General features: G+C 44.9%; 1 protein-coding gene and 1 long non-coding RNA gene across 9 annotated transcripts in view; one reads left to right on the top strand and one right to left on the bottom strand.

The window, feature by feature from the left end:
* Nucleotides 1–19,320, top strand: part of ANKFN1 (ankyrin repeat and fibronectin type III domain containing 1) — a 597,928-nt gene that overhangs the window by 136,900 nt on the left and 441,708 nt on the right. The gene's annotated exons all lie outside the window — the stretch shown is intronic.
* The window catches only part of LOC130297750 (uncharacterized), a 55,988-nt gene that overhangs the window by 18,786 nt on the left and 17,882 nt on the right, over nucleotides 1–19,320 (bottom strand). Inside the window, exons 1-2 of one of the 2 annotated variants that reach the window (XR_008849672.1) lie at nucleotides 7,484–7,663; nucleotides 1,827–1,914 (exon numbers count right to left, since the gene is read on the bottom strand). This is a non-coding gene — a long non-coding RNA (uncharacterized LOC130297750). Of the gene's footprint in view, nucleotides 1–1,826; nucleotides 1,915–7,483; nucleotides 7,664–19,320 lie in introns of those variants that run through there. The other variant, XR_008849673.1, reaches the window with a different exon arrangement.

A 19,320-nucleotide genomic window follows, 5' to 3' on the forward strand; every position in this document is an offset into this window, starting at 1 on the left:
GCGGAGGCCGGAGGAAGTGGGTGTTTGACCGCAAAACTGTTGCCTGAATCCTTACCGCGCAGCACTGCTGACGGAGAGAGTAGGTCTGGGAACACGTTAAGGATTCAGGCAACAGTTTTGCGGTCAAACACCCGCTTCCTCCGGCCTCCACAGTCAGTTTCGCTGTCAAACACACACTTCCTCCAGCCTCCATAGGAGGCTGGAGGAAGCGGGTTTATGACCACGAAACTGTTGCCTGAATAAATTAGTCGCACTACCCAAGCAGTAGAAACCTTGAGAAAAGCAGTCGAAACGCGTTTCTAATGACTTGTGTCTACTTGGACTTTTTCTGGCAGGAGCTATGAAATAAGGTTGAATTTTTATATTTTTCAACTTTTCCAACGGATTTTATTTCCTACCAGGTTTTCCTTAGAGTAGGCTTTCTGTGATTCTACCCAAGTAGTATTAATGAAAGTCTTTGTATGTAGCAATGAGAGGGTTAATCCAGTATAGAAATAGTAGTACAATGACTTAGAGTGGTGCTTAGTTCTATCAAAGGTAAAGTCCAGAACATAGATTCCCGATAGAGACTTGCAGAAAGGAGCAGCACTTACCAAGGTGATCCAATCCAACTTGAGCTTTAATGCAGATCCAGGAGAACATACAATGCAAGATGCCAAGAGAACATTGGGCCACTCCAGCTCCCTGGGCCGGTTGAGACAGGAGGTTGCCACAAAGGTTTGTCTCTGCACCTTGCATTGTATATTCTCCTGGATCCGCAATAAAGTTGGATTATCACCTGGGTGACTGACGTTTAATTCTCCAATTCTCTATTGGGATCAGTAGAGATAGTTGTTGGCTAGATGAGCGTGTTTGGCTGGCAGCTATTTGGAGTGTATGGCCAGCTATTACTGTTCACCTCTTAAAGGGAACCAATCATCAGATTATACCCTTTATAACGCTTGGCAAAGCGTTATAAAGGGTAACATCTTTATCTTCACCATCCCCGGGGGATGCTCCTGCCTGCGAGAATAGAGAGGATATGAACTTATAATCCCCGCCAGCCCCGCAAGCAGTCCTCCTCTTACCTAGTCCCGTTGCTTCGGCCAGCAGCGACGCCCCCTCGGCTTGATTGACTGGCCGCATCATTGCTCTGCTCACTGAACAGATGGAGCAGAGCCATGACACGGCCCGTCAATCAAGCAGAGTAACCCTTTAAGGGGATTTCACAAAGGGTCATCATGCAGTACTTCCTGCTAGCCATTTATTAGATTGCATAATGTTTAAAGGGGTACTCCGCTGCTCAGCATTTGGGACAAACTGTTCCAAACACAGGAGCCGGTGCCAGGAGCTCGTGACGTTATAGCCCTGCTTCCCCATGATGCCATACCCATCCCCCTCAATGCAAGTCTATGGGAGGGGGCGTGGTGGCTGTTACGCCCCCTCCCATAGACTTGCATTGAAGGGGCGTGGCGTGACATCATGAGGGGGCAGAGTTATGACGTCATGAGTTCCCGATGCCTTCTCCTGCAATCTGAACAGTTTGTTCCAAATGCTGAGCAGCGGAGTGCCCCTCTAAGCTAAAATAAAGTAGTCTTTCTCTATCAAATATCTGCTTTCTTAGTTATGTTCTCAGGCCAGCATCTTCAAAGCTTCTCTGTCATTTAGAACAACTTTTGACATGTTGCCCAGACAAGACAAAGGTGTAGATCATACTGGGTCTTACTTCTGAGACCAACTGCAATCGTGATTTATATCTCTGTGAAGTGCGCGAGTAATACCCCTTCGGAGTGCAAGTTATACCCTTGTGAACTGGGAATTATACCCCTGTGCAATGCAAATTATACCTCTGTGAAATGCGTGAGTTAGATCCAATGAAAAGCATGCGCCTCATTCTCGGCTGTCACTCAAATCCGACCCTTTCTTTGCATAAACCTATGGAGGGAAAAGGCCAGATTTTACAGTTGGCAAGGCAGTAGAGCATGCTACAGGATTATGCAACGGCAGCAGGTGTCAGGACTGAGACCCGGTGCAATCTAAACTTTTGATGTCTATGCAACAAGTCAATATTAGTGGTTGATGTCACACTCCGCCCCCTCAATGCAAGTCTATGGGAGGGGCGTGATGACTGCCACGCCCCCTCCCATAGACTTGCATTGAGGGGGCTGGGCGTGACATCATGAGGGTGCCGGGCTATGACGTCACGAGCTCCCGGCGCCGGCTCCAGAACAGTTTGTTCCAAACGCTGAGCAGCGGAGTCCCCCTTTAAGATCACAATGGTATTTCAATTGTATATTAACAATATGGAGGGAATGAGCACTGCCAGTTTAGTTTACTTGAGAATTATGTTGCATGGTGGATGTATCATTATTTACAGAATCTGCATGTTTCCTAGGGAGGAAAGTGATCTGTTAGCAGCATTTTCCCTGTTTACGTGGGGAAATGAGCTGCCAAAAAGCGATTATTTTTATGTCAATATAAAAGATATTTTAGGATTAGCTCATTTGTTGACTGATTTTTGGGATGTTTACTTGGACTGATGATCGGGAATGAATCTTCAGCCAATATAGAGGAGGGCAATGGCTCATATATATATAATAAACTTTGGAGATCTCCATTTTTCTTTCATGCCCTTTGTCTACACCTAGCTGAACTTGATGGATATATATCTTTTTTTCCAACATATACAACAAGCTGCAATTAATTCTTACTATAATTGTCGAAAAATGTGTTTTAGCGTTGTCAAAATTAGCAGAACCTCTGAACATCACGGCCTGACATTTAATACATTGGAGGTTAGGTTGGAGGTTTGCACATAGCCTTTGTAGTCTTACTGTGACCCGATCTTATTACAATTCTGATATACAATTCAGCGAAGACAAGGACAAATTCAATTAATGTCAAAAAAATTCATAACAGAGCTGTAATTTTCCGGTCTATATGGAAACATTTTATAGAAAAGCCCCACAAATTACACGGCAGGAATGTTACTGGATATCTGGTGCATATGGAAGGACTAATCTTTTTGTTTATATATAGTTGCAGTATATTTTTTGTTTGTTTGTTTGTTTTTTAAAGCCACAGGTCCATCAAGTTCAATAATAATAATTAGAGATGGGCAAATCTTCCAAAATTCGATTCGGGTGATTCGCCGAATTTCCCCAAAATGTTTGGTTAGATCCAAATATATTCGTGGTAAATCGCTATTAAAAACGGCTATTTCTGAGCTACAGAGAGCCTCAATAGGGGTGTAGAACACTTTGCCGTGCCGTAACACGCATAGGGAGTCTGCTGTGTTAGTGAAATAATACTGTTATTCAGAATGACATGCAGTTTACAGGCATCGCTATTAGAATCACTGCCGCAGAGTCTGGATGGGGCAGTACGGTTGGGAGACCATATGGCATCACAATTGAAGAGATTAAAGAGATTTTCGAGACTTCTAAACTCTCCCTGCCTGTCTGTCTGCCTGCTTGAGGTCAGTGGATTTCCCCTGTGCTGATCTGTATTGTCGGTAACACTGATTAGTGACCACACAGTGTCTTCTCTCTCTCTAGCCAGAACGGCTTGAGGTTAATCTCTACTCTCTACTCTACTCTCACTTGAGTTCATTTGTAACCTACATTTATTCTTATGCTTGTTGCTATGGGTTGTGACCTACCTATATATATTCCTACTGATTGGTTGTGGGCAGGGTCAATGATATCACTGTATCGATGCTGTATTCCTCTTGCCATTACACTTTTTGTACTGTATGTAATAGTTTTTTCTTATATGTTTAATAAACTTGTTGTCATTTAGACACATTATTTGATTATAAGTGACTCCGATTGGTTATTTTTTGTTGTTGAAAAAAATAAATAAATATATATATATATATATATATATATATATATATATATGGAGTTCACAAACAAATGCCCATACATACAACAGGGAATACACTTGTAATATACTATAGTTTATCACTAGAGTCTATATACAACTTTTCTCCCCTGTGTGTTATCTGTTGGTTTTGAGGTGAATGGGTTAGCCACTGTAAAGATTTGTATTATCAGTAACAGTGATTAGTGTGCACACACAGTCTCTGCTCTCTCGGTAAAAAGTTCGGAAAATGCCTTCTTCGTCAATGGCTGCCATATATATAGGGCTGTGACATCACAGGGCTGGCTGGCTGCTGATAGGCTGCATGCCACCATGTGATTCAGGCTGATTCCGCCTACTTGCCTTCCCAGACTACCTTGTCCCATGTCTTCACACGTGTAACCACCATTTTAGCCCCCCGGCCCTCACAAAATGTAGTGAATGAAGTGATTCGTTACTACGAAGCGTGGGGAAATTCGGATTCGTTCAGAATAAAAATGTTCATGAAATTCGGAACGAATTTGACTTCGTCAGCTTCGATTCGACCATCTCTAATAACAATAATAATAAACTCTTAATATAACGTGCAGTGCTGTACACTCAAACTGGTTGTCTGTCCCGATTGGAGCTCACAATCTTAATTCACCTATAAGTATTTATTTTGGGGTGTGGGAGGAAACAGGAGGAAACACAGGGAGAACATGCAAACCCTAGTGCTGCAGGGCAACAGTGTTCACCATTGAGCTACCAGGCTATCCTCGTCGTCATTACATATATAATTAATTAAAAGCTTAGAGCCATGTGTTATTAGGTAAGCATCCAGAACTTTAGATAATGATCTTGGGTTAGTGTTCCATAGTTTAACTACTCTCTTGCTTTCCTTCACATGTACTGAAAGTCTTCTGATCAATTAAAAAAGTATTTTAAAAAAACTTCTCTTGTGCTCCTTTGAACAAGTTGCCCACAAATATATTTATACATGTAAATTTAAAAGAATCTGACAGCTGTTCATCTGCACTTAACCCAGTATACTGGGTTATAGTGCGGGGGAAAAGCTTGAAAATGAAGTGTCATTATTTTTAATGGCAGGGATGCAGAGTTCTGGGCTTTTATGATGCTAATCCCATTGTGCTCCAGTATGCATTGGAGGCAGGGAGCCGGCCCACCCAGCTCACCTGCCTCATCAATATTTACTCCCTAGTCCGCCCCTTCTGTGACATGAGAGCCTGGGTGGAGGGCATGAGTACTGTGCTACTGACTTTACCCACCCCCACCCCCCCAGGCTCTGATGCCACAAAAGGACAAAAGAAGACAGTCCGAGGAGTGAGTATTGATAAGGCAGGGGATCTGGGTGAGCCGGATCCCCCCCTCCAATGCATGCTGAAGCGCAATAGGAATAAAATCATTAAAGCACAGAACTCTGCACCAGCACCTTCAAAAACTGCCTATGCCTATATCCTGTTTATGAGGAGTCCAAAATGTAATTCAATTAGACATGTGATCGCATGTTTTATCTCTTTTTTATGCATCCTAAAATTTTAAGTGCTTTTGCCCTTTACTACTGTATACCTAGTTTCTTACATATAGTGTAACATGATTACTTTGGTTAGCTTGGTGCATTACTTTACATTTATCAACAATAAAATGCATCTCTAATGTTCCTGCCCCCGCTGCTGGATTATTTATTATAGGTCTTTTTTGTAATCTGATACAATCAAGTTTTAAGTATCCTATAAGGTTGTGTTGTATCATCAGCAACAATAGACACATTGCTTCAATGACATCCACATGTTCACTACTAAAAGATATTAAAAAGAATTAGGGGCAAACCATTGCTGACTGTAAAATGAAGAAATATCCCAACGCGGATTTGCTCTAAATGTTTTTTGTCATTAAGTAATTATTCCTTGTTTTTACTTTTTTTTAACCTCTATATACTTTTGTAACATGTCTGGTTCCACATTTTTAGCCTTAAATCTTGGTACCATATCAGCCATAAGAGAGACTAAGAAGATGAGATACAAAGGGTGCCATTCACTTCAGCATGGCGACAGGATGTAAGGAGAAACTCCTGGCAACTCCATAGTTTACTGTTAATTAAACCCTGTGGTATACGGAACTGATGGAAGTCCCATAGATTTGAATTGGAAGTGTATTGCAACGCAAGTCTGTGGGGCTTCTGGCAATTCCATATACTGTTTGCATTAGTAGTGGACTACAGAGTTGCCGAGAGTTTGTCCTAGGGACTACAAATGGGCCATCTCTATAGTTTGTAGAAGTAAAAGATACATTTTGTATTGTTGGACAATCCCATTCACTACCAATGGATGAATGGCCTGTTTCCTGGACATGTGTTTTTCAGGGTCTTAGAAGTATAGTGGGCATAGCTATGTTTGGCAATGTGCAACAATGCTTGTTTTGATAATAGAGAGATTATAAAAGGGCAGAGTTCGATGCCAGGTAAAAGAGAGTCCGGTTTAACAACTTGTAGTGCAAGAGGGACCTGCAAGGGGTGTGCTTAGCCAGTAGGTCCAAATGCAGTCTTGGGATGCACTGGTGGGCTGCAGGCAGAGTAAAAGATGTGGAGGGCCGGAGAAGTATCTTTACACCAGGGCCTAACTGTGGTTGTTGGGGATTGGTGAACTGGTAAAGAGTTTATGAGACTTTAGTAACCATTAAGGCAGTGGGTACACCAGCCATGAATTGAAGAGACGTGTGAAAAGAGAGATATCAGCTGCCCTGAGGACTAAGTGAACCTCCTGATGTGCAACACAGTGCCAAGTGTATGCATCATTGGTCAGTTAATGCAGAAGCAGGGCTTCTATCAAAGATGGCAGATAGGGCACCATGGAAACTATGTACAGGATCAAGGAGAGTAGGGCTGAATCCAAATCATCTGTCAAATTTGAATCAAATTGACAGTTGATTTGCAACAAATCCTTCCAACTGGTTCACTGATCACTAATTAATTCTGCCCCAGCTAAAGGAGCAGGTATGCAGTGATATAGTAGGTGAGCCCATACAATGATTAGCTGCACAGTTATAAAACTCTCCTGACTCAAGCTGACTGTCTCTGTTCCTATGACTGCTTTGTGTAGAATCTTCTGTGTATCATATGAGATGCTGCTTTGCTGTAACTACAACCACATCTGGATACACCGGAGTGTTCAGTGTGAATTCAGTGACAGAACATTGGTGTCACTGATCTATTATTTGTTGCCCTTAGATAGGACTTAAAACAGAGCGAGTGCATTTTGACAAAGCCTAACACATAATGGGCATAATGGGAAATATATGCTACTGTTCACATGTTCCTGATTTGCCTTTGTTCAATCCTTATGGTCAACAAACCATTGAGGTTTTCTCCGGTATATGTGAATGAGGCTACAAAAACAAAATTCACTTTCAGAGGTGAAAAATACCAAGTTATCAGACAACCCATTAATGGCACATTATCCAAGGCCAGGCTACATCTCTCTTGAATAACAGCTATTGCTGCCATATAGAGATGAAAAATAATGATAGATTGCTTCTTTAACCATTCATTTGCTGTCTTCACTGTCATCACTTATTCTGTCTACTGTCTTGAATGGGGGAAAGAAAATAGTAAACAGTATTTAATATTTCGTATATATTTTACCTCACTTAGACAGCATGCTAGACTTATTTCCAGTCAGTGTGACCTCTCTAAGGCGTATACTCCTACACTCAGAAAAGAGATCGCTAGTATTAGCTAAATTAGTAGCTACTGGGGCTACGCCTGTCTAGATGGTCTTTTTTACTGTTGTCAAGCACTATGCTTTCTGTAATGCTTTCCTGCTGTTTTCTGTGGTGTATGGTGTAGTGTTGCTAAGCAACACAGTTTAATGAATGGTGCTATATTCCCATACTGTTACATTCAGGGATATGCATTGTTTACTACCGTGTGCTTCCGCAGATGCTCAAGAACACAAATTGAATGTGTATTATTGCTGGAGGCTTATCTTATAGATTCCTATATTCCATGCCCAAATACGGGACATTCAAAAATAACATATATATAGAACTCAGAAGTCATGATAAAAATCAATGCAGAGTCTTCCAATTACCCATAAGCCTGTGTGCCTAACTTAAAGGGGTGCTCCACTGGTCAGCGTTTAGAACATTCAGTTCCGAATGCTGTGTGCTCGCTGCGGGGGTCAGCCACGGCCCTTGTGACATCACGCCATGCCCCTTCAATGCAAGTCTATGGGAGGGAGCCTGGTGGATGCAACGCCCCCTCCCATAGACTTGCATTGAGGGGGTGTGGTGTGATGTTATGAGGGGGCGTGTCTCTAATGTCTTGGCACATAGACAAAAGATGCGTTTCTTTAGCTGATTTTTATCTGTGACCTTCTTCTTTAGCACACCCCAGAAAAAGAAGTCAAGGGGCTAAGGTCACCTCCCTTCTATTCAAGATCCCGGAGTGTCAGCTGTATCTTCCTTCTTCTCCTTCAGCTTTATAAAACTCAACATGGAGAAAACAGATCTTTCTCCCATCTCGCTCCACCCCCCCCACCCGATCTATCAATAACAATGAAACAATCCACTCTCTCCACAGTCTCACATGACATACAAGGCCAACCACAACCTGTACCCTCCATGTATAACTGGCCTGATCTCCTGATACTGCCCCTCATGCAATCTCCGATCCTCTGGCCAACGCTTGGAAGTAAATGTTCCGAAAGCGGTTTTCGCGGTGCGGGGGTAGGCCACACCCCTCGTAACATCACGGACATGCCCCCTCAATGCAAGTCTATAGGAGGGGGCATGACAGCCACCACGCCCCCTCCCATAGACTTGAAGTCACAAGGGGCATAGCCGACCCCCGCAGGGTGAAAACAGTGTTCAAAACATTTACTTCTGATCGCTGTCCAGTGGAGTACCCCTTTAAGACCTCCACCAGTGCTCTTGTCTGGTCCTCACACAACTGTCTCCGAACCTTCTCCCATGCTTCCCCCATACACTGGAACTTACTACCCCAACACATCTGACTCTCACCATCCAGACCTTAAAAAAAACACCTGAGAACCTATCTATTCAAGAAAGCCTTTGAGCTACAATAACCCTGATGCCGCTGCACTGAAAACAACTAACTCCCCATCAATGACGATTCTAAACATCCCACACAGTAGAATATTGGTAGAGGGCCAGACTTCCCTGTGCAGTTCTGATCTTTTATTTAGCCAGGACCAGAAATTGAACCTTAAAGGGGTATTCTGGCTTTATACTTCTTATCCCCTATAAAAAAGATAGGGGATGAGATGTATGATCGCAGGGTTCCCACCGCTGGGGACCCCCGCAGTCTCAGTGCAGCCCCCGGCATTCTGTGTCAGGCACTGCCTCTGAGACGGGTATGTGATGTCACGGCAACGCCCCCTAGTGACCCCACGCCATGCCCCTTCAATTATGTCTATGAGGGGCCATTACGCCCCATCCCATTGACATGAATGGAGGAGGCGAGTCCGTGACATCATTTCCCCGTCTCGGAGGCAGTACTTGGCACAGAATGCCAGGGGCTGCACCAAGATCGCGGGGGTCCCCAGCAGCGAGACCCCTGTGATCATACATCTTATCCCCTATCCTTTGGATAGGAGACAAGTTTTATAAAGCCGGAATACCCCTTTAAATTGTATCTCTAATCCCTCAATTTTCTGAAAATTGTGCAGCACGCAGCTATGGGAACGAAGCGAGAAGCAATGTCGCATAATGCAGAGAGAGCTTGGAGAATGGTGCCCCTTTTGAGCATTTAGGCACAGCATTTGAAATGACTCTTGTGCACAGTAATTTGTCTAATAGACACTAGAGGTACCCTTAATAGGTATTGTACAGGATTAGAACAACATGGCTTCTTGATGATTAGAAGCTAAGAGACTAAGCACCATACTAGCGGCAGCGGCAGGGGTACGTGACACATGAGTACAGGCTATTTCCATTTTTTACCCCTGCTTAGCTACTTTAAAACAAAAAGAAATCAGTGGACATTCCCTTTTATAATAGTTCTGGTACTGTGTTTATGTACCGTTGCTGGGTCTGTTGCTGTATTTATGTATTGAACATGGTTCTGGTACTATCTATTCACAGTCTCGTCCAGGAAAGCTGCACACCTGTAAAAAGAAGGTGCCGAGGTGCCTGCTGTGTCCGATCAAGGTCAGGACCCTCAGAAGTAAAAAAATTCAAAAAAACAGCGGCACTCCAATAACGGGAAAAAGTGATTTTTTTATTCACTCAAACGTGAGGAAACGTTTCGGCTAGCTCACAGAGAAAAATGGTTGCTTGAGCTAGCCGAAACGTTGCCTCACATTTGAGTGAATAAAAAAATCACTTTTTCACGTTATTGGAGTGCTGCTGTTTTTTGGATTTTTTTTTAATCTATTTATCTATAGAGGTTGGTTCTACTGTATAGAGATTGGCCCTAGTTCTGTGTTTATGTACTGAGCTTGGTTCTGGCAGGATGTGTTAAAGGGGTATTACAACAAAGATAAATAGGTCTAAACTGATGATAAATGGATAAAATACACCAAACTCGTCCAACAGGGTCTGAACACCGTTGCTGCCCAAAATTGTAATCTTCAAGATATAAACTTCAATGTAGAATATATGTGTACAATGTATTTTGGAGTCGAAAAAACATCTCCCATCATTTTGACTTCAAAACACAGCGATTTGTGTGCAATGTACAAATAATTTCCTGTGGATTATGTCTGTGTTCAGACCATGATGGGTGGATTTGGCTCCTTTATCCATTTACCTGATTTTCACTCGTAAGGGTTTCATTCACTGAGAGGATCTCTGGCAACAACTCCAAAACTGCACAGCACAGATATATATATCCTTAAGGGGTTAACCTCCCATAGACCTGCATTGAGGGGACGTGGCCGTGACGTTACAAGGGGGACCCAGCAGCAGCGGGACCCCCCGCGATCAGATATCTTATCCCCTATCCTTTGGATAGGGGATAAAATGTCTAGGAGTGGAGTACCCCTTTAAGGACACAGTCAATTTTTGTTTTCGCGTTTTCATTTTTTTCCTCCTCTCCTTTTATGAGGGCTTGTTTTATTGTGCAACCAAATGCACTTTGTAATGACATCTTTAATTTTACCATAAAATAAACCACAAAATGTTTAAGAAAACTTTTTGGGGGTATGGTTTTTACATAGTGCACCTTATGATAAAAATTACCCCTATAACTTTTTTTCTTTTTCCATATACAGGGAGTGCTCATTTGTTTGTGCCGTGATCTGTAGTTTTTATCTGTACCCTTTTTGTTTTGATGGGACTTTTTGATCACTTATTATAAATTCTTTTCTGGTATTTGATGTGATTAAAAAGCTGTATTTTTGGTGTTTGATGTTTTTTTTACATGTACACGGTGTACTGTTCAGGATCATAAACATTACATTTCAATACTTTGGACAATTGCGCATGCAGCAATACCAAATATGTTATTATTTATTTATTTTTTGTAAAAAGGGAAAATACGGGTGACTATTTTTTATTAGGGGAGGGAGTATTTTATTATTTTACAAACATTTTTTTATGTTTTATTTTACACTTTTTAAGTCCCCACAGGGGACTTTTATATGCAATCATTAGATTGCATTCATTGTATAATGCTATGCCTATGCCATAGGCCATAGTGGCCGGTAGCTCCACTGAGCTACCGGCAACTATGGCCTATGGCATAGCATTATGAAGAGAGATTGGCGATCCACTAATGTAGCCCGGCTAAGCCAAGCTACAAAATTGGATCGGCTATCGGCAGCAGGAGGCAGGTAAGGGGACGCTCCTCCAGCATTTTAGCTCAACAAATCCCTGCAATCACGTTGCGGAGAAATTGATCATGGCGTATAAAGGGTTTAATGCTGAGCATCGCAGCTGCCTGTCATAGCAGTGAGTGTCTGGCTACTGATAGCAGCCGACACTTACTACTCTGAAGCGAACGCAGCTCCTGGACACAAGGGTGTACCTGTATGCTCCATGTTATGAACGGGTTAAAGGGGTACTGCGGAGGAACAAAAAAAAATTTTAAATTAACTGGTGGCAGAAGTTATACAGATTTGTAAATTACTTCTATTTCCATACTTCCAATACTTATCAGCTGTTGTATGCTTCAGAGGAAGTCATGTAGCTCTTTCCAGTCTGACCACAGTGCTCTCTGTTGCCATTTCTGTCAAAGTCAAGAACTGTCCAGAGAATGAGCAAATCCCCATAGCAAACCTCTCCTGCTCTGAACAGACCCTGAGATGAACAGAGGTGTCAGCAGAGAGCACTGTGGTCAGACTGGAAAGAGCTACACAACTTCTTCTGTAGTATACAGCAGCTGATAAGTACTGGAAAGTTTAATATTTTTAAATTAGAAAAAGTAATTTACAAATCTGTATAACTTTCTGGCATCAGTTGATTTGAAAACATTATTATTTTTTTTCCTCTGGTGCAGACTTACCATCATTAGTGCATCTTTACATTTCAGTACTCTAAGGCTGGGTTCACACTGTGGAATCTCTGGGCAGAATTTCTGCCAGAGATTAAGCCAGCGGCACTAGGACCACGTGGACTGCATTGCTGTCCCCAGGGCCGGTTTTAGGATTAGCGTTGCCCTGAGCAAAATCAAAAGTGGGCCCCAAAAGTCATAATAGTGCACTAACCAAATATGCACATTTGTGGTCACTTCAAATACCATAAGAAATATCTAAAAAGCAATTTATAAGTCCCATCAAAACAAAAATGGTACCGATAAAAACTACAAATCACAGCGCAAAAGAATGACCCTCATACATCCCCATATACAGAAAAATAATAGAGTTATAGGGATCAGAATAGTACAATTTAATATTTTTGTTTAGTTCCCCCATATAAGGTTGTAGTTCCCCCACATTAGATTGGCATCACAGTTCCCCCACATAAGGCTGGCAGTATAAGTCCTCCCACATTAGGTTGGAAGTATAGGTCCCCCCACATTAAGTTGGCAGTATAGGTCCCCCCACATTAGGTTGGCAGAATAGGTCCCCCCACATTAGGTTGGCAGTATAGTTCCCCCACAAAATCGGTTGGCAGTATAGTTCCCCCACATTAGGTTGGCAGGATAGTTCCCCCACATTAGATTGGCAGTATAGGTCCCCCCACATTAGGTTGGCAGCATAGTTTCCCCACATTAGGTCGGCAGTATAGTTCCCCCACATTAGGTTGGCAGTATTGTTCGCCCACATTAGGTGCAGTATAGCTCCCCCACATTAGATGCAGTATAGTTCCCCACATTAGGTGCAGTATAGCTCCCCCACATTAGGTGCAGTATAGTTCCCCCACATTAGGTGCAGTATAGTTCCCCCACATTAGGTACAGTATAGTTCCCCCACATTAGGTACAGTATAGCTCCTTCACATTAGGTGCAGTATAGCTCCCCACATTAGGTGCAGTATATTACCCCACATTAGGTACAGTATAGTTCCCCCCCACATGCATACAGCCTTCAGCCATATACAGTGTATGGCTGGAGGCTGTATGCCTGTGTTCTGCCCCACTTCAGTGCTCCGACCACCGCTCCTCCAGGATGGCACATCAATGCAAGCTGTGGCAAGAAGGTTTGCTGTGTCTGTCAGCGTGGTGTCCAGAGCATGGAGGCGCTTCCAGGAGACAGGCCAGTACATCAGGAGACGTGGAGAAGGCCATAGGAGGATAACAACCCAGCAGCAGGACCGCTACCTCCGCCTTTGCGCAAGGAAGAGCAGGAGGAGCACTGCCAGAGCCCTGCAAAATGACCTCCAGCAGGCCACAAATGTGCATGTGTCCACTCCAACGGTCAGAAACAGACTCCATGAGGGTGGTATGAAGGCCTAACGTCCACAGGTGAGGGTTGTGCTTACAGCCCAACACTGTGCAGGATGTTTGGCCTTTGCCAGAGAACACCAAGATTGGCAAATTCGCCACTGGTTGTTGGTGTAAAAACACCAGGAACATAACAGTTCAGCAGAAGGCTTTACATCAGCCGTTAAACTCAGAACAAACAAAAACCATGACTCCAGTTTAAAGTCCTTACACAACCATGTAGTGGTGGTTAGTCCTGGTGCAGAGACGCCAGCCTATCTCCTTCCTGATTCCAAGGGCACCTTTGTGCTTGCTCCGGCCTGTAGCACAATGTGGAAGAAATGGCAAACAACTCCTCAGGTTCACACTCTCCTCACCTGAGGTCTAGGAGCAGCAGGCTTTAAAGGGGTTCTCTGGTGCTTAAACATCTTATGCCCTATCCAAAGGATAGGGGATAAGATGCCTGATCGCGGGAGTCCGCTGGGGACCCCCGGGATCATGCACGCGGCACCCAGTTTGTAATCAGTCACCGGAGCGTGTTCACTCTGGGTCTGATTACGGGCGACTACAGGGCGGGCGGCGTGTGACATCACGCCTGCGCTGGTGTGTGACGTCACGCTCCGTCCCGCAATGCAAGCCGCAATGAGGTCTAGGAGCAGCAGGCTTTAAAGGGGTACTCCGGCCCTAAGACATCTTATCCCCTAGCTATCTTATCCCCCAGCTATCTCACATGGAGCACCCACCTCTGGGAGCTGCACGCAGCACTGCAGCCTCGGAGTCTGCCGTCATGCCCGCTCCCATAGACTTGCATTGTGGGGGCGGGGTGTGATGTCACATGGGGGCGGAGTCGTGACATCACGATACTCAGGCCCTGTAGTTGTGACCCGGCAGACTCGGAAGTTGCAGCGCTGTGTGCAGCTTCCACAAGTGGGTGCTGCATGCGAGATTGCCGGAGTCCCCAGTGGCAGGACCCCGGCGATCAGACATCTTATCCCCTATCCTTTGGATAGGGGTTAAGATATCTTAGGGCCAGAGTACCCCTTTAAAGGCCCCAATAGGTCTAATAAAGCCCGGACCGGACTGTGGGAACAGCCTTCCACCCACACTACAGCCGTTCCAGAGAAAGAGCCCATTTAAGCTGCATGGCAGCTATGATAACTATGCACAGGTCATTAACCTACTGCTACTAACTAAAAATGCTCTTGTTCCCCACCGAAGCCCGGGACTTTGATGGCACATATATTGCAGTTTCTTTGCTGCAACTTAGCTGCATGGAAATGCCGAAACGTACTGCCGGATTGGCCTCCATGACAACCCAGGAAGTTTACTAGTTGATACAGCAACCTGCTTGGCACATATATACCTTCCACCACTTTACCTGCTGGCTGCCAACACTATTTATACACACACACCAGGCTTTTCCAACCAGTGTACCTCCAGCTGTTGCAAAACTACAGCTCCCAGCCAAAGGCTGTCCAGGCATGCTGGGAGTTGTAGTTTTGCAACAGCTGGAGGCACCCTGATTGGAAAACACTGATTTATATACCACACATGAGTGATACATGAAGGCTTTAGTACAGTGCTTTCCAAACAGTGTGTCTCTAGCTGTTGCAAAACTACAACTCCCAGCATGCCTAGATAGCCTTTTGCTGGGAATTGTAGTTTTGCAACACCTGGAGGCACACTGTTAGGAAAACAATGCTCTAATTCCCTATTGGGATCCTTAGGGGTTGATAGTGGAAAGAGTTTAATAAAGACATAAAAAGTTGGCCAACCTCCTAACGCTGCATGGAAGGGGGGGGTTATATGTAAGTGTATGTGTATATAACGCCATTTTGCACATTTTGGGAGCTTCTCTTTCTACGCAGTGCACTTTGCAATATAAATTACACATTATTATTCTGCCCAATTTATATAGGTTAACTGATAGTGACGAGCGGCATAGGCCATATTGGAATACACGATATTTTGTGAATATATGGACGAATATTCATCCTATATTCACAAATTTTGCATATTCGTTTACTTTTTTTTCATGCAAAATTCGTAAGGAAATTCACAAAATGCGCATGTGTGATTATATCTTTCAACTAACTACTTTCCTATTGGTTGCTAAGGATGTTGCTAACCTCAGACGACTGTATTTGCATCCTTCTCATTGGCCCACAAGCTAAAAGAAGGGTGGGATCAGTGTGGAAGTGCCAATATTCGCAAATTTTCGCGTATTCGCCTTCTTTGGACCACAAGCTGAAAGCAGGGAGGGATGATCACTTTTTATTTACACAGTACACATCATTTTGATGTGTACTGTGAAAAAAAAAAAAAACTAATATTCCCAAATTCATCAATATTCGCCAAATCGTAAAGCACCGATATTTGCGATAGAAATTCACTATTCCCATATTTGCGCTCAACACTATTAACAAAAAACCTGTTAGTTTTGAAATTATGCTGAGAAGCGAGTAGATCAAAATACAAGTTGTAAATGTGCAGCTGTGTTTCTCTATTTTTGTTTCCAATTTCTACAGGTTTTATTTTACTACTTTTTAAAAATTACTTTTTGTATGAAAAAAGTATGCTTAAAGAAGAACTACGGGATTGAAAAATGTATCCCCTATCCTAAGGATAGGGGGTAAGTTTCAGATCGCGGGGGTCCGACCGCTGGGCCCCCCCGCGATCTCCCGTACGGGGCCCCGGCTCTCTGGTTAGAGAGGGCGTGTTGACCACCGCACGAAGCAGCGGCCGACATGCCCCCTCCATACACTGCTATGGAAGAGCCGGAAATTGCCGAAGGAAGCGCTTCGGCTCTGCCATAGCAGTAAATGGAGGGCGCGTGTCAGCCGCCGCCTCGTGCGGTGGTGGACACACGCTCTCTATGCAGAGAGCCGTGGCCCGGTATGGGAGATCGTGGGGGGCCCCAGCGGTCGGACTCCCCGCGATCTGAAACTTATCCCCTATCCTTATCCTTATACTCTTCTGACCCCCTATAACATTTGTTTTTCCATGCATGAAGCTTACTTTTTTGTGCCATGATCTGCAGATTTTATCGGTACCATTTTTGTTTTGATGGGCCTTTTTGATCACTTTAAAAAAAAAATGTTCTGTTATATAAAGTGACCAAAAATCAGCAATTTGGGGATTTTATACAAATACACCATTGACCTTTTAACCTCTCAATGAAGTAGGTTTTTTCAGTTTTTGCATTTTCATTTTTTCCTCCTTACCTTTTAAAAATCATAACCCTTTCAATTTTCCACCTAAAAATCCATATTAGGGCTTATTTTTTGCGTCACCAATTCTGCTTTGCAGTGACAATAGTAACTTTACCCAAAAATCCACGGCGTAACAGAATAAAATCATTGTGCAACAAAATCGAAGAAAAACGCCATTTTGTAAATTTTGGGGGCTTCCGTTTCTACGCAGTGCATATTTCAGTAAAAATGACACCTTATTATTGTTACGCCGAGCGCTCCGGGTCCCCGCTCCTCCCCGGAGCGCTCGCCACATCCTCGCTACTGCAGCGCCCCGGTCAGATCCACTGACCGGGTGCGCTGCGATACCGCCTCCAGCCGGGATGCGATTCGCGATGCGGGTGGCGCCCGCTCGCGATGCGCACCCCGGCTCCCGTACCTGACTCGCTCTCCGTCGGTCCTGTCCCGGCGCGCGCGGCCCCACTCCCCAGGGCGCGCGCGCGCCGGGTCTCTGCGATTTAAAGGGCCACTGCGCCACTGATTGGCGCAGTGGTTCTAATTAGTGTATTCACATGTGCACTTCCTATATAACCTCACTTCCCCTTCCCTTCCTTGCCGGATCTTGTTGCCATCGTGCCAGTGAAAGCGTTCCCTTGTGTGTTCCTAGCCTGTGTTCCAGACCTCCTGCCGTTGCCCCTGACTACGATCCTTGCTGCCTGCCCCGACCTTCTGCTACGTCCGACCTTGCTCTTGTCTACTCCCTTGTACCGCGCCTATCTTCAGCAGTCAGAGAGGTTGAGCCGTTGCTAGTGGATACGACCTGGTTACTACCGCCGCTGCAAGACCATCCCGCTTTGCGGCGGGCTCTGGTGAAAACCAGTAGTAACTTAGAACCGGTCCACTAGCACGGTCCACGCCAATCCCTCTCTGGCACAGAGGATCCACCTCCTGCCAGCCGAACCGTGACAGTAGATCCGGCCATGGATCCCGCTGAAGTTCCACTGCCAGTTGTCGCCGACCTCACCACGGTGGTCGCCCAGCAGTCACAACAGATAGCGCAACAAGGCCAACAGCTGTCTCAACTGACCGTTATGCTACAGCAGCTACTACCACAGCTTCAGCAATCATCTCCTCCGCCAGCTCCTGCACCTCCTCCGCAGCGAGTGGCCGCTTCCGGCCTACGACTTTCCTTGCCGGATAAATTTGATGGGGACTCTAAGTTTTGCCGTGGCTTTCTTTCACAATGTTCCCTGCACTTGGAGATGATGTCGGACCAGTTTCCTACTGAAAGGTCTAAGGTGACTTTCGTAGTCAGCCTTCTGTCTGGGAAAGCTCTGTCATGGGCCACACCGCTCTGGGACCGCAATGACCCCGTCACTGCCTCTGTACACTCCTTCTTCTCGGAAATTCGAAGTGTCTTTGAGGAACCTGCCCGAGCCTCTTCTGCTGAGACTGCCCTGCTGAACCTGGTCCAGGGTAATTCTTCCGTTGGCGAGTACGCCATCCAATTCCGTACTCTTGCTTCCGAATTATCCTGGAATAATGAGGCCCTCTGCGCGACCTTTAAAAAAGGCCTATCCAGCAACATTAAAGATGTTCTGGCCGCACGAGAAATTCCTGCTAACCTACTTGAACTCATTCATCTTGCCACTCGTATTGACATGCGTTTTTCCGAAAGGCGTCAGGAGCTCCGCCAGGATATGGACTTTGTTCGCACGAGGTGTTTTTTCTCCCCGGCTCCTCTCTCCTCTGGTCCTCTGCAATCCGTTCCTGTGCCTCCCGCCGTGGAGGCTATGCAAGTTGACCGGTCTCGCTTGACACCTCAAGAGAGGACACGACGCCGCATGGAGAATCTTTGCCTGTACTGTGCCGGTACCGAACACTTCCTGAAGGATTGTCCTATCCGTCCTCCCCGCCTGGAAAGACGTACGCTGACTCCGCACAAAGGTGAGACAGTTCTTGATGTCAACTCTGCTTCTCCACGCCTTACTGTGCCTGTGCGGATATCTGCCTCTACCTTCTCCTTCTCTACTAAGGCCTTCTTGGATTCCGGATCTACAGGAAATTTTATTTTGGCCTCTCTCATCAACAGGTTCAACATCCCTGTGACCAGTCTCGCCAGACCCCTCTACATCAATTGTGTTAACACTGAAAGATTGGACTGTGCCGTGCGTTACCGCACGGAACCCCTCCTAATGTGCATCGGACCTCATCACGAAAAAATTGAGTTTTTGGTCCTCTCCAATTGCACTTCCAAAATTCTCCTTGGACTACCGTGGCTTCAACGCCATTCCCCAACCCTTGATTGGTCCACAGGAGAGTTCAAGAGCTGGGGTACTTCTTGTTTCAAGGACTGTCTTAAACCGGTTCCCAGTACTCCCTGCTGTGACCCTGTGGTTCCTCCGGTAACCGGTCTCCCTAAGGCTTATATGGACTATGCTGACGTATTTTGCAAAAAGCAAGC

Source organism: Hyla sarda, chromosome 13 (assembly GCF_029499605.1).
Source record: "Hyla sarda isolate aHylSar1 chromosome 13, aHylSar1.hap1, whole genome shotgun sequence".
Classification (NCBI taxonomy): Eukaryota; Metazoa; Chordata; class Amphibia; order Anura; family Hylidae; genus Hyla; species Hyla sarda.